Source organism: Ambystoma mexicanum, chromosome 5q (assembly GCF_040938575.1).
Source record: "Ambystoma mexicanum isolate Mex_15411 chromosome 5q, UKY_AmexF1_1, whole genome shotgun sequence".
Taxonomy (NCBI): Eukaryota; Metazoa; Chordata; class Amphibia; order Caudata; family Ambystomatidae; genus Ambystoma; species Ambystoma mexicanum.
In genome coordinates, this window is record NC_090933.1 from 8,478,021 (window position 1) to 8,491,567 (window position 13,547).

Consider the following 13,547-nt stretch of genomic DNA (forward strand, 5'->3'; position numbering starts at 1 on the left):
CATGTTATTGGACCGGTCTCAGGTTTGGTATTAGAAGCATTGAGATATCAAGTCTCATGGTATAGGACGGGAGTTTGATATCACATCTCATGCCATGGTATGGGTCTCAGGTTTTGTAGAAGCATTGGGATATCACATCTCATGCTATCGGAAGGGTATCAGGATTGGATTTGGAAGGAGTTGGATATCCCATCTCATGCTATAGGAAGGGTCTCAGGTTGGAATAAAAGGAGTTGGATATCACATCTCATGTTATAGGAAGGGTCTCAGGATTGGAATGGGAAGGACTTGGATATCACATCTCATGCTGTAGGAAGGGTCTCAGGTTTGGAAAAGGAAGGAGTTGGATATCACATTTCATGTTAGAGGTAGGATCTCAGGTTTGGTATTAGAGGCATTGAGATATCACATCTCATGCTATCAGAAGGGTATCAGGATTGGAATGGGAAGGAGTTGGATATCACATCTCATGCTAAAGGGAGGGTCTCAGGTTTGGAATGGGAAGGATTTGGATATCACATCTCATGTTATAGGAAGGACCTTAGGTTTGGTATTAGAAGCATTGAGATATCACATCTCATGCTATAGGAAGGGTCTCGGGATTGGAATGGGAAGGAGTTGGATATCACATCTCATGTTATAGGAAGGATCTCAGGTTTGGTATTAGAAGCATTGAGATATCACATCTCATGCTATAGGAAGGGTCTCAGGATTGGAATGGGAAGGAGTTGGATATCACATCTCATGCTATGGGAAGGGTCTCAGGTTTGGTATAAGCATTGAAATATCACATCTCTGCTATCGGAAGGGTCTCAGGATTGGAATGGGAGGAGCTGGATATCACATCTCATGCTATGGGAAGGGTCTCAGGTTTGGTATAAGCATTGAAATATCACATCTCTGCTATCGGAAGGGTCTCAGGATTGGAATGGGAGGAGCTGGATATCACATCTCATGCTAAAGGAAGGGTCTCAGGTTTGGAAGGGGAAGGAGTTGGATATCACATCTCATGCTAAAGGGAGGGTCTCAGGTTTGGAATGGGAAGGATCGGGATATCACATCTCATGTTATAGGAAGGACCTTAGGTTTGGTATTAGAAGCATTGAGATATCACATCTCATGCTATAGGAAGGGTCTCGGGATTGGAATGGGAAGGAGTTGGATATCACATCTCATGTTATTGGAAGGATCTCAGGTTTGGTATTAGAAGCATTGAGATATCACATCTCATGCTATCGGAAGGGTCTTAGGTTTGGTATAAGCATTGAGATATCACATCTCTGCTATCGGAAGGGTCTCAGGATTGGAATGGGAAGGATTTGGATATCATAATTCATGTTATAGGAAGGGTCTCAGGTTTGGTATTAGAAGCATTGAGATATCACATCTCATGCTATAGGAATGGTCTCAGGATTGGAATGGGATGGACTTGGATATCACATCTCATGTTATAGGAAGGGTCTCAGGTTTGGTATTAGAAGCATTGAGATATCACATCTCATGCTATAGGAAGGGTCTCAGGAATGGAATGGGAAGGACTTGGATATCACATCTCATGATAAAGGAAGGGTCTAAGGTTTGGAAGGGGAAGGATTTGGATATCACATCTCATGTTATTGGACCGGTCTCAGGTTTGGTATTAGAAGCATTGAGATATCAAGTCTCATGGTATAGGACGGGAGTTTGATATCACATCTCATGCCATGGTATGGGTCTTAGGTTTTGTAGAAGCATTGGTATATCACATCTCATGCTATCGGAAGGGTATCAGGATTGGATTTGGAAGGAGTTGGATATCCCATCTCATGCTATAGGAAGGGTCTCAGGTTGGAATAGAAGGAGTTGGATATCACATCTCATGTTATAGGAAGGGTCTCAGGATTGGAATGGGAAGGACTTGGATATCACATCTCATGCTGTAGGAAGGGTCTCAGGTTTGGAAAAGGAAGGAGTTGGATATCACATTTCATGTTAGAGGTAGGATCTCAGGTTTGGTATTAGAGGCATTGAGATATCAGATCTCATGCTATCAGAAGGGTATCAGGATTGGAATGGGAAGGAGTTGGATATCACATCTCATGCTAAAGGGAGGGTCTCAGGTTTGGAATGGGAAGGATTTGGATATCACATCTCATGTTATTGGAAGGACCTTAGGTTTGGTATTATAAGCATTGAGATATCACATCTCATGCTATAGGAAGGGTCTCGGGATTGGAATGGGAAGGAGTTGGATATCACATCTCATGTTATAGGAAGGATCTCAGGTTTGGTATTAGAAGCATTGAGATATCACATCTCATGCTATAGGAAGGGTCTCAGGATTGGAATGGGAAGGAGTTGGATATCACATCTCATGCTATGGGAAGGGTCTCAGGTTTGGTATAAGCATTGAAATATCACATCTCTGCTATCGGAAGGGTCTCAGGATTGGAATGGGAGGAGCTATATATCACATCTCATGCTAAAGGAAGGTTCTCAGGTTTGGAAGGGGAAGGATTTGGATATCACATCTCATGTTATAGGACGGGTCTCAGGTTTGGTATTAGAAGCATTGTGATATCACATCTCATGCTATACGATGTGTCTCAGGATTGGAATGGGAAGGAGTTGGATATCACATCTCATGCTATAGGAAGGGTTTCAGGTTTGGTAGAAGCATTGAGATATCACATCTCATGCTATAGGAAGAGTCTCAGGTTTGGGAAGGGAAGGATTTGGATTTCACATCTCATGTTATAGGATGGTTCTCATGTTTGGTTTTTGAAGCATTGAGATATCACATCTCATGCTATCGGAAGGGTCTCAGGTTTGGAATGGGAAGGAGTTGGATATCAGATCTCATGTTATAGGAAGGGTCTCAGGTTTGGAATGGGAAGGAGTTGGATATGACATCTCTTGTTATAGGGAGGGTCTCAGGATTTGAATGGTAAGGAGTTGGATATCACATCTCATGCTATAGGAAGGGTCTCAGGTTGGAATGGGAAGGAGTTGGATATCACATCTCATGTTATATACAGGAAGGGTCTCAGGATTGGAATGGGAAGGATTTGGATATCACATCTCTTGCTATAGGAAGGGTCTCAGGTTTTTTATTAGAAACATTGAGATATCACATCTCATGCTATAGGAAGGGTTTTAGGATTGGAATGGGAAGTATTTGGATATCACATCTCATGCTAAAGGAAGGGTCTCAGGTTTGGAAGGGGAAGGATTTGGATATCACATCTCATCCAATAGGAGGGGTCTCAGGTTTGGAATGGGAAGGAATTGGATATCACATCTCATGTTATAGGAAGGGTCTCAGGTTTTTTATTAGAAACATTGAGATATCACATCTCATGTTATAGGACGGTTCCCAGGTTTGGTATTAGAAGCATTGAGATATCACATCTCATGGTATAGGAAGGGTTTCAGGGTTGGAATGGGAAGTAGTTGGATATCACATCTCATCCAATAGGAAGGGTCTCAGGTTTGGAATGGGAAGGAATTGGATATCACATCTCATGTTATAGGAAGGATCTCAGGTTTGGTATTAGAAGCATTGAGATATCACATCTCATGCTATAGGAAGGGTCTCAGGATTGGAATGTGAAGGATTTGGATATCACATCTCATGCTAAAGGAAGGGTCTCAGGTTTGGTAGAAGCATTGAGATATCACATCTCATGCTATAGGAAGGGTCTCAGGATTTGAATGGCAAGGAGTTGGATATCACATCTCATGCCATAGGAAGGGTCTCAGGTTTGGTATAAGCATTGAGATATCACATCTCTGCTATCGGAAGGTTCTCAGGATTGGATTGGGAAGGAGTTGGATATCCCTTCCCATGCTATAGGAAGTGTCTCAGGTTGGAATGGGAAGGAGTTGAATATCACATCTCATGTTATAGGAAGGGTCTCAGGATTGGAATGGGAAGGATTTGGATATCACATCTCTTGCTATAGGAAGGGTCTCAGGATTGGAATGGGAAGGATTTGGATATCACATCTCATGTCATAGGAAGGATCTCAGGTTTGGTATTAGAAGCATTGATATATCACATCTCATGCTATAGGAATGGTCTCAGGATTGGAATGGGTAGGAGTTGGATATTACATTCTTGCTATAGTAAGGGTCTCATGTTTGGAATGGGAAGGAGTTGGATATCACATATGCTATAGGAAGTGTCTCAGGTTTGGAACGGGAAGGAGTTGGATATCACATCTCATGTTATAGGAAGGGTCTCAGGTTTGGTATAAGCATTGAGATATCACATCTCTGCTATCAGGAGTGGCTCAGGATTGGAATGGGAAGGAGTTGGATATCCCATCTCATGTTAAAGGACAGGTCTCTGTTTTTGGTATTAGAATCATTGAGATATCACATCGCATGCTGTAGGAAGGGTCTAAGGATTGGAATGGGATGGACTTGGATATCACATCTCATGCTATAGGTAGGCTCTCAGGTTTGGTATAAGCATTGAGATATCACATCTCATGCTATAGGAAGGGTCTCAGGATTGGAATGGGAAGGATTTGGATATCACATCTCATGCTATAGGAAGGGTCTCAGATTTGGTATAAGCATTGAGATATCACATATCATGCTATAGGAAGGGTCTCAGGATTGGAATGGGAAGGAGTTGTATATGACATCTCAAGCCTTAGTAAGGGTCTCAGGTTTGGTATAAGCATTGAGATATCACATCTCTGCTATCGGAAGGGTCTCAGGATTGGAATGGGAAGGAGTTGGATATCCCATCTCATGTTATAGGAAGGGTCTCAGGTTTGGTATTAGAAGCATTGAGATATCACATCTCATGCTATAGGAAGGGTCTCAGGATTGGAATGGGAAGGACTTGGATGTCACATCTCATGCTATAGGGAGGGTCTCAAGTTTGATATTAGAAGCATTGAGATAACAAATCTCATGATATCGGAAGGGTCTCAGGATTGGAATGGGAAGGAGTTGGATATCACATCTCATTATAAAGGAAGGGTCTAAGGTTTGGAAGGGGAAGGATTTGGATATCACATCTCATGTTATAGGACGGGTCTCAGGTTTGGTATTAGAAGCATTGAGATATCAAGTCTCATGGTATAAGAAGGGTCTCAGAATTGGAATGGGAAGGAGTTGGATATCACATCTCAAGCTATAGGAAGCGTCTCAGGATTGGAATGGGAAGGAGTTTGATATCACATCTCATGCCATAGTATGGGTCTCAGGTTTGGTAGAAGCATTGGGATATCACATCTCATGCTATAGGAAGGGTCTCAGGATTGGAATGGGAAGAAGTTGGATATCACATCTCAAGCTATAGGAAGGGTCTCAGGTTTGGTATAAGCATTGAGATATCACATCTCATGCTATAGGAAGGGTCTCAGGGTTGGAATGGGAAGGAGTTGTATATGACATCTCATGCCATAGGAAGGGTCTCAGGTTTGGTATAAGCATTGAGATATTACATCACATGCTATAGGAAGGGTCTCAGGATTGGAATGGGAAGGACTTGGATATCACATCACATGCTATAGGAAGGGTCTCAGGATTGGAATGGGAAGGACTTGGATATCACATCTCATGCTATAGGCAGGGTCTCAGGTTTGGAAAGGGAAGGAGATGGATATCACATTTCATGTTAGAGGTAGGATCTCAGGTTTGGTATTAGAGGCAATGAGATATCACATCTCATGCTATCAGAAGGGTCTCAGGATTGGAATGGGAAGGAGTTGGATATCACATTTCATGCTAAAGGGAGGGTCTCAGGTTTGGAAGGGGAAGGATTTGGAAATCACATCTCATATTATAGGAAGGATCTCAGGTTTGGTATTAGAAGCATTGAGATATCACATCTCATGCTATCGGAAGGATCTCAGGTTTGGTATAAGAGGCATTGAGATATCACATCTCATGCTATCATAAGGGTCTCAGGATTGGAATGGGAAGGAGTTGGATATCACATCTCATGTTATAGGAAGGATCTCAGGTTTGGTATTAGAAGCATTGAGACATCACATCTCATGCTATAGGAAGGGTCTCAGGATTGGAATGGGAAGGAGTTGGATATCACATCTCATGCTATAGGAAGGGTCTCAGGTTTGGTATAAGCATTGAGATATCACATCTCATGCTATAGGAAGGGTCTCAGGATTGGAATGGGAAGGATTTGGATATCACATCTTATGCTATAGGAAGGGTCTCAGGTTTGGTATAAGCACTGAGATATCACATCTCATGCTATAGGAAGGGTCTCAGGATTGGAATGGGAAGAAGTTGGATATCACATCTCATGCTATAGGAAGGGTCTCAGGTTTGGTATAAGCATTGAGATATCACATCTCATGCTATAGGAAGGGTCTCAGGGTTGGAATGGGAAGGAGTTGTATATGACATCTCATGCCATAGGAAGGGTCTCAGGTTTGGTATAAGCATTGAGATATCACATCACATGCTATAGGAAGGGTCTCACGATTGGAATGGGAAGGACTTGGATATCACATCTCATGCTATAGGCAGGGTCTCAGGTTTGGAAAGGGAAGGAGATGGATATCACATTTCATGTTAGAGGTAGGATCTCAGGTTTGGTATTAGAGGCATTGAGATATCACATCTCATGCTATCAGAAGGGTCTCAGGATTGGAATGGGAAGGAGTTGGATATCACATTTCACGCTAAAGGGACGGTCTCAGGTTTGGAAGGGGAACGATTTGGAAATCACATCTCATATTATAGGAAGGATCTCAGGTTTGGTATTAGAAGCATTGAGATATCACATCTCATGCTATCGGAAGGATCTCAGGTTTGGTATAAGAGGCATTGAGATATCACATCTCATGCTATCATAAGGGTCTCAGGATTGGAATGGGAAGGAGTTGGATATCACATCTCATGCTATAGGAAGGGTCTCAGGTTTGGTATAAGCATTGAGATATCACATCTCATGCTATAGGAAGGGTCTCAGGATTGGAATGGGAAGGAGTTGGATATCACATCTCATGCTATAGGAAGGGTCTCAGGTTTGGTATAAGCATTGAGATATCACATCTCATGCTATAGGAAGGGTCTCAGGATTGGAAAGGGAAGGATTTGGATATCACATCTTATGCTATAGGAAGGGTCTCAGGTTTGGTATAAGCATGGAGATATCACTTCTCATGCTATAGGAAGGGTCTCAGGATTGGAATGGGAAGGAGTTGGATATCACATCTCATGCTATAGGAAGGGTCTCAGATTTGGTATAAGCATTGAGATATCACATCTCATGCTATAGGAAGGGTCTCAGGATTGGAATGGGAAGGAGTTGTATATGACATCTCAGGCCATAGGAAGGGTCTCAGATTTGGTATAAGCATTGAGATATCACATCTCATGATATTGGAAGGGTCTCAGGATTGGAATGGGAAGGAGTTGGATATCACATTTCATGATAAAGGAAGGGTCTAAGGTTTGGAAGGGGAAGGATTTGGATATCACATCTCATGTTATAGGACGGGTCTCAGGTTTGGTATTAGAAGCATTGAGATATCAAGTCTCATGGTATAAGAAGGGTCTCAGGATTGGAATGGGAAGGAGTTTGATATCACATCTCATGCCATAGTATGGGTCTCAGGTTTGGTAGAAGCATTGGGATATCACATCTCATGCTATCGGAAGGGTATCAGTATTGGATTTGGAAGGAGTTGGATATCCCATCTCATGCTATAGGAAGGGTCTCAGGTTGGAATGGGAAGGAGTTGGATATCACATTTCATGTTATAGGAAGGGTCTCAGGATTATAATGGGAAGGACTTGGATATCATATCTCATGCTATAGGAAGGCTCTCAGGTTTGGAAGGGGAAGGAGTTGGATATCACATTTCATGTTAGAGGAAGGATCTCAGGTTTGGTATTAGAGGCCTTGAGATATCACATCTCATGCTATAGGAAGGGTCTCAGGATTGGAATGGGAAGGAGTTGGATATCAGATCTCAAGCTATAGGAAGGGTCTCAGGTTTGGTATAAGCATTGAGATATCACATCTCATGCTATAGGAAGGGTCTCATGATTGGAATGGGAAGAAGTTGGATATCACATCTCATGCTATAGGAAGGGTCTCAGGTTTGGTATAAGCATTGAGATATCACATCTCATGCTATAGGAAGGGTCTCAGGATTGGAATGGGAAGGAGTTGTATATGCCATCTCATGCCATAGGAAGGGTCTCGGGTTTGGTATAAGCATTGAGATATCACATCACATGCTATAGGAAGGGTCTCAGGATTGGAATGGGAAGGACTTGGATATCACATATCATGCTATAGGCAGGGTCTCAGGTTTGGAAAGGGAAGGAGATGGATATCACATTTCATGTTAGAGGTGGGATCTCAGGTTTGGTATTAGAGGCATTGAGAAATCACATCTCATGCTATCAGAAGGGTCTCAGGATTGGAATGGGAAGGAGTTGGATATCACATCTCATGCTAAAGGGAGGGTCTCAGGTTTGGAAGGGGAAGGATTTGGAAATCACATCTCATATTATAGGAAGGATCTCAGGTTTGGTATTAGAAGCATTGAGATATCACATCTCATGCTATCGGAAGGATCTCAGGTTTGGTATAAGAGGCATTGAGATATCACATCTCATGCTATCATAAGGGTCTCAGGATTGGAATGGGAAGGAGTTGGATATCACATCTCATGTTATAGGAAGGATCTCAGGTTTGTTATTGGAAGCATTGAGACATCACATCTCATGCTATAGGAATGGTCTCAGGATTGGAATGGGTAGGAGTTGGATATTACATTCTTGCTATAGGAAGGGTCTCATGTTTGGAATGGGAAAGAGTTGGATATCACATATGCTATAGGAAGTGTCTCAGGTTTGGAACGGGAAGGAGTTGGATATCACATCTCATGTTATAGGAAGGGTCTCAGGTTTGGTATAAGCATTGAGATATCACATCTCTGCTATCAGGAGTGGCTCAGGATTGGAATGGGAAGGAGTTGGATATCCCATCTCATGTTAAAGGACGGGTCTCTGGTTTGGTATTAGAATCATTGAGATATCACATCGCATGCTGTAGGAAGGGTCTAAGGATTGGAATGGGATGGACTTGGATATCACATCTCATGCTATAGGTAGGCTCTCAGGTTTGGTATAAGCATTGAGATATCACATCTCATGCTATAGGAAGGGTCTCAGGATTGGAAAGGGAAGGATTTGGATATCACATCTTATGCTATAGGAAGGGTCTCAGGTTTGGTATAAGCATGGAGATATCACTTCTCATGCTATAGGAAGGGTCTCAGGATTGGAATGGGAAGGAGTTGGATATCACATCTCATGCTATAGGAAGGGTCTCAGATTTGGTATAAGCATTGAGATATCACATTTCATGCTATAGGAAGGGTCTCAGGATTGGAATGGGAAGGAGTTGTATATGACATCTCAGGCCATAGGAAGGGTCTCAGATTTGGTATAAGCATTGAGACATCACATCTCATGATATCGGAAGGGTCTCAGGATTGGAATGGGAAGGAGTTGGATATCACATTTCATGATAAAGGAAGGGTCTAAGGTTTGGAAGGGGAAGGATTTGGATATCACATCTCCTGTTATAGGACGGGTCTCAGGTTTGGTATTAGAAGCATTGAGATATCAAGTCTCATGGTATAAGAAGGGTCTCAGGATTGGAATGGGAAGGAGTTTGATATCACATCTCATGCCATAGTATGGGTCTCAGGTTTGGTAGAAGCATTGGGATATCACATCTCATGCTATCGGAAGGGTATCAGTATTGGATTTGGAAGGAGTTGGATATCCGATCTCATGCTATAGGAAGGGTCTCAGGTTGGAATGGGAAGGAGTTGGATATCACATTTCATGTTATAGGAAGGGTCTCAGGATTGGAATGGGAAGGACTTGGATATCATATCTCATGCTATAGGAAGGCTCTCAGGTTTGGAAGGGGAAGGAGTTGGATATCACATTTCATGTTAGAGGAAGGATCTCAGGTTTGGTATTAGAGGCCTTGAGATATCACATCTCATGCTATAGGAAGGGTCTCAGGATTGGAATGGGAAGGAGTTGGATATCAGATCTCAAGCTATAGGAAGGGTCTCAGGTTTGGTATAAGCATTGAGATATCACATCTCATGCTATAGGAAGGGTCTCCTGATTGGAATGGGAAGAAGTTGGATATCACATCTCATGCTATAGGAAGGGTCTCAGGTTTGGTATAAGCATTGAGATATCACATCTCATGCTATAGGAAGGGTCTCAGGATTGGAATGGGAAGGAGTTGTATATGCCATCTCATGCCATAGGAAGGGTCTCAGGTTTGGTATAAGCATTGAGATATCACATCACATGCTATAGGAAGGGTCTCAGGATTGGAATGGGAAGGACTTGGATATCACATATCATGCTATAGGCAGGGTCTCAGGTTTGAAAAGGGAAGGAGATGGATATCACATTTCATGTTAGAGGTAGGATCTCAGGTTTGGTATTAGAGGCATTGAGAAATCACATCTCATGCTATCAGAAGGGTCTCAGGATTGGAATGGGAAGGAGTTGGATATCACATCTCATGCTAAAGGGAGGGTCTCAGGTTTGGAAGGGGAAGGATTTGGAAATCACATCTCATATTATAGGAAGGATCTCAGGTTTGGTATTAGAAGCATTGAGATATCACATCTCATGCTATCGGAAGGATCTCAGGTTTGGTATAAGAGGCATTGAGATATCACATCTCATGCTATCATAAGGGTCTCGGGATTGGAATGGGAAGGAGTTGGATATCACATCTCATGTTATAGGAAGGATCTCAGGTTTGGTATTGGAAGCATTGAGACATCACATCTCATGCTATAGGAATGGTCTCAGGATTGGAATGGGTAGGAGTTGGATATTACATTCTTGCTATAGGAAGGGTCTCATGTTTGGAATGGGAAGGAGTTGGATATCACATATGCTATAGGAAGTGTCTCAGGTTTGGAACGGGAAGGAGTTGGATATCACATCTCATGTTATAGGAAGGGTCTCAGGTTTGGTATAAGCATTGAGATATCACATCTCTGCTATCAGGAGTGGCTCAGGATTGGAATGGGAAGGAGTTGGATATCCCATCTCATGTTAAAGGACGGGTCTCTGGTTTGGTATTAGAATCATTGAGATATCACATCGCATGCTGTAGGAAGGGTCTAAGGATTGGAATGGGATGGACTTGGATATCACATCTCATGCTATAGGTAGGCTCTCAGGTTTGGTATAAGCATTGAGATATCACATCTCATGCTATAGGAAGGGTCTCAGGATTGGAATGGGAAGGATTTGGATATCACATCTCATGCTATAGGAAGGGTCTCAGGTTTGGTATAAGCATGGAGATATCACTTCTCATGCTATAGGAAGGGTCTCAGGATTGGAATGGGAAGGTGTTGGATATCACATCTCAGGCCTTAGGAAGGGTCTCAGGTTTGGTATAAGCATTGAGATATCACATCTCTGCTATCGGAAGGGTCTCAGGATTGGAATGGGAAGGAGTTGGATATCCCATCTCATGTTATAGGAAGGGTCTCAGGTTTGGTATAAGCATTGAGATATCACATCTCTGCTATCAGGAGTGGCTCAGGATTGGAATGGGAAGGAGTTGGATATCCCATCTCATGTTAAAGGACGGGTCTCTGGTTTGGTATTAGAATCATTGAGATATCACATCGCATGCTGTAGGAAGGGTCTAAGGATTGGAATGGGATGGACTTGGATATCACATCTCATGCTATAGGTAGGCTCTCAGGTTTGGTATAAGCATTGAGATATCACATCTCATGCTATAGGAAGGGTCTCAGGATTGGAATGGGAAGGATTTGGATATCACATCTCATGCTATAGGAAGGGTCTCAGGTTTGGTATAAGCATGGAGATATCACTTCTCATGCTATAGGAAGGGTCTCAGGATTGGAATGGGAAGGTGTTGGATATCACATCTCAGGCCTTAGGAAGGGTCTCAGGTTTGGTATAAGCATTGAGATATCACATCTCTGCTATCGGAAGGGTCTCAGGATTGGAATGGGAAGGAGTTGGATATCCCATCTCATGTTATAGGAAGGGTCTCAGGTTTGGTATTAGAAGCATTGAGATATCACATCTCATGCTATAGGAAGGGTCTCAGGATTGGAATGGGAAGGACTTGGATGTCACATCTCATGCTATAGGGAGGGTCTCAAGTTTGATATTAGAAGCATTGAGATAACAAATCTCATGATATCGGAAGGGTCTCAGGATTGGAATGGGAAGGAGTTGGATATCACATCTCATTATAAAGGAAGGGTCTAAGGTTTGGAAGGGGAAGGATTTGGATATCACATCTCATGTTATAGGACGGGTCTCAGGTTTGGTATTAGAAGCATTGAGATATCAAGTGTCATGGTATAAGAAGGGTCTCAGAATTGGAATGGGAAGGAGTTGGATATCACATCTCAAGCTATAGGAAGCGTCTCAGGATTAGAATGGGAAGGAGTTTGATATCACATCTCATGCCATAGTATGGGTCTCAGGTTTGGTAGAAGCATTGGGATATCACATCTCATGCTATAGGAAGGGTATCAGTATTGGATTTGGAAGGAGTTGGATATCCCATCTCATGCTATAGGAAGGGTCTCAGGTTAGAATGGGAAGGAGTTGGATATCACATTTCATGTTATAGGAAGGGTCTCAGGATTGGAATGGGAAGGACTTGGATATCATATCTCATGCTATAGGAAGGCTCTCAGGTTTGGAAGGGGAAGGAGTTGGATATCACATTTCATGTTAGAGGAAGGATCTCAGGTTTGGTATTAGAGGCCTTGAGATATCACATCTCATGCTATAGGAAGGGTCTCAGGATTGGAATGGGAAGGAGTTGGATATCACATCTCAAGCTATAGGAAGGGTCTCAGGTTTGGTATAAGCATTGAGATATCACATCTCATGCTATAGGAAGGGTCTCAGGATTGGAATGGGAAGAAGTTGGATATCACATCTCATGCTATAGGAAGGGTCTCAGGTTTGGTATAAGCATTGAGATATCACATCTCATGCTATAGGAAGGGTCTCAGGTTTGGAATGGGAAGGAGTTGTATATGACATCTCATGCCATAGGAAGGGTCTCAGGTTTGGTATAAGCATTGAGATATCACATCACATGCTATAGGAAGGGTCTCAGGATTGGAATGGGAAGGACTTGGATATCACATCTCATGCTATAGGCAGGGTCTCAGGTTTGGAAAGGGAAGGAGATGGATATCACATTTCATGTTAGAGGTAGGATCTCAGGTTTGGTATTAGAGGCATTGAGATATCACATCTCATGCTATCAGAAGGGTCTCAGAATTGGAATGGGAAGGAGTTGGATATCAAATCTCATGCTAAAGGGATGGTCTAAGGTTTGGAAGGGGAGGGATTTGGACATCATATCTCATGTTATTGGAAGGATCTCAGGTTTGGTATTAGAAGCATTGAGATATCACATCTCATGCTATCGGAAGGGTCTTAGGTTTGGTATAAGCATTGAGATATCACATCTCTGCTATCGGAAGGGTCTCAGGATT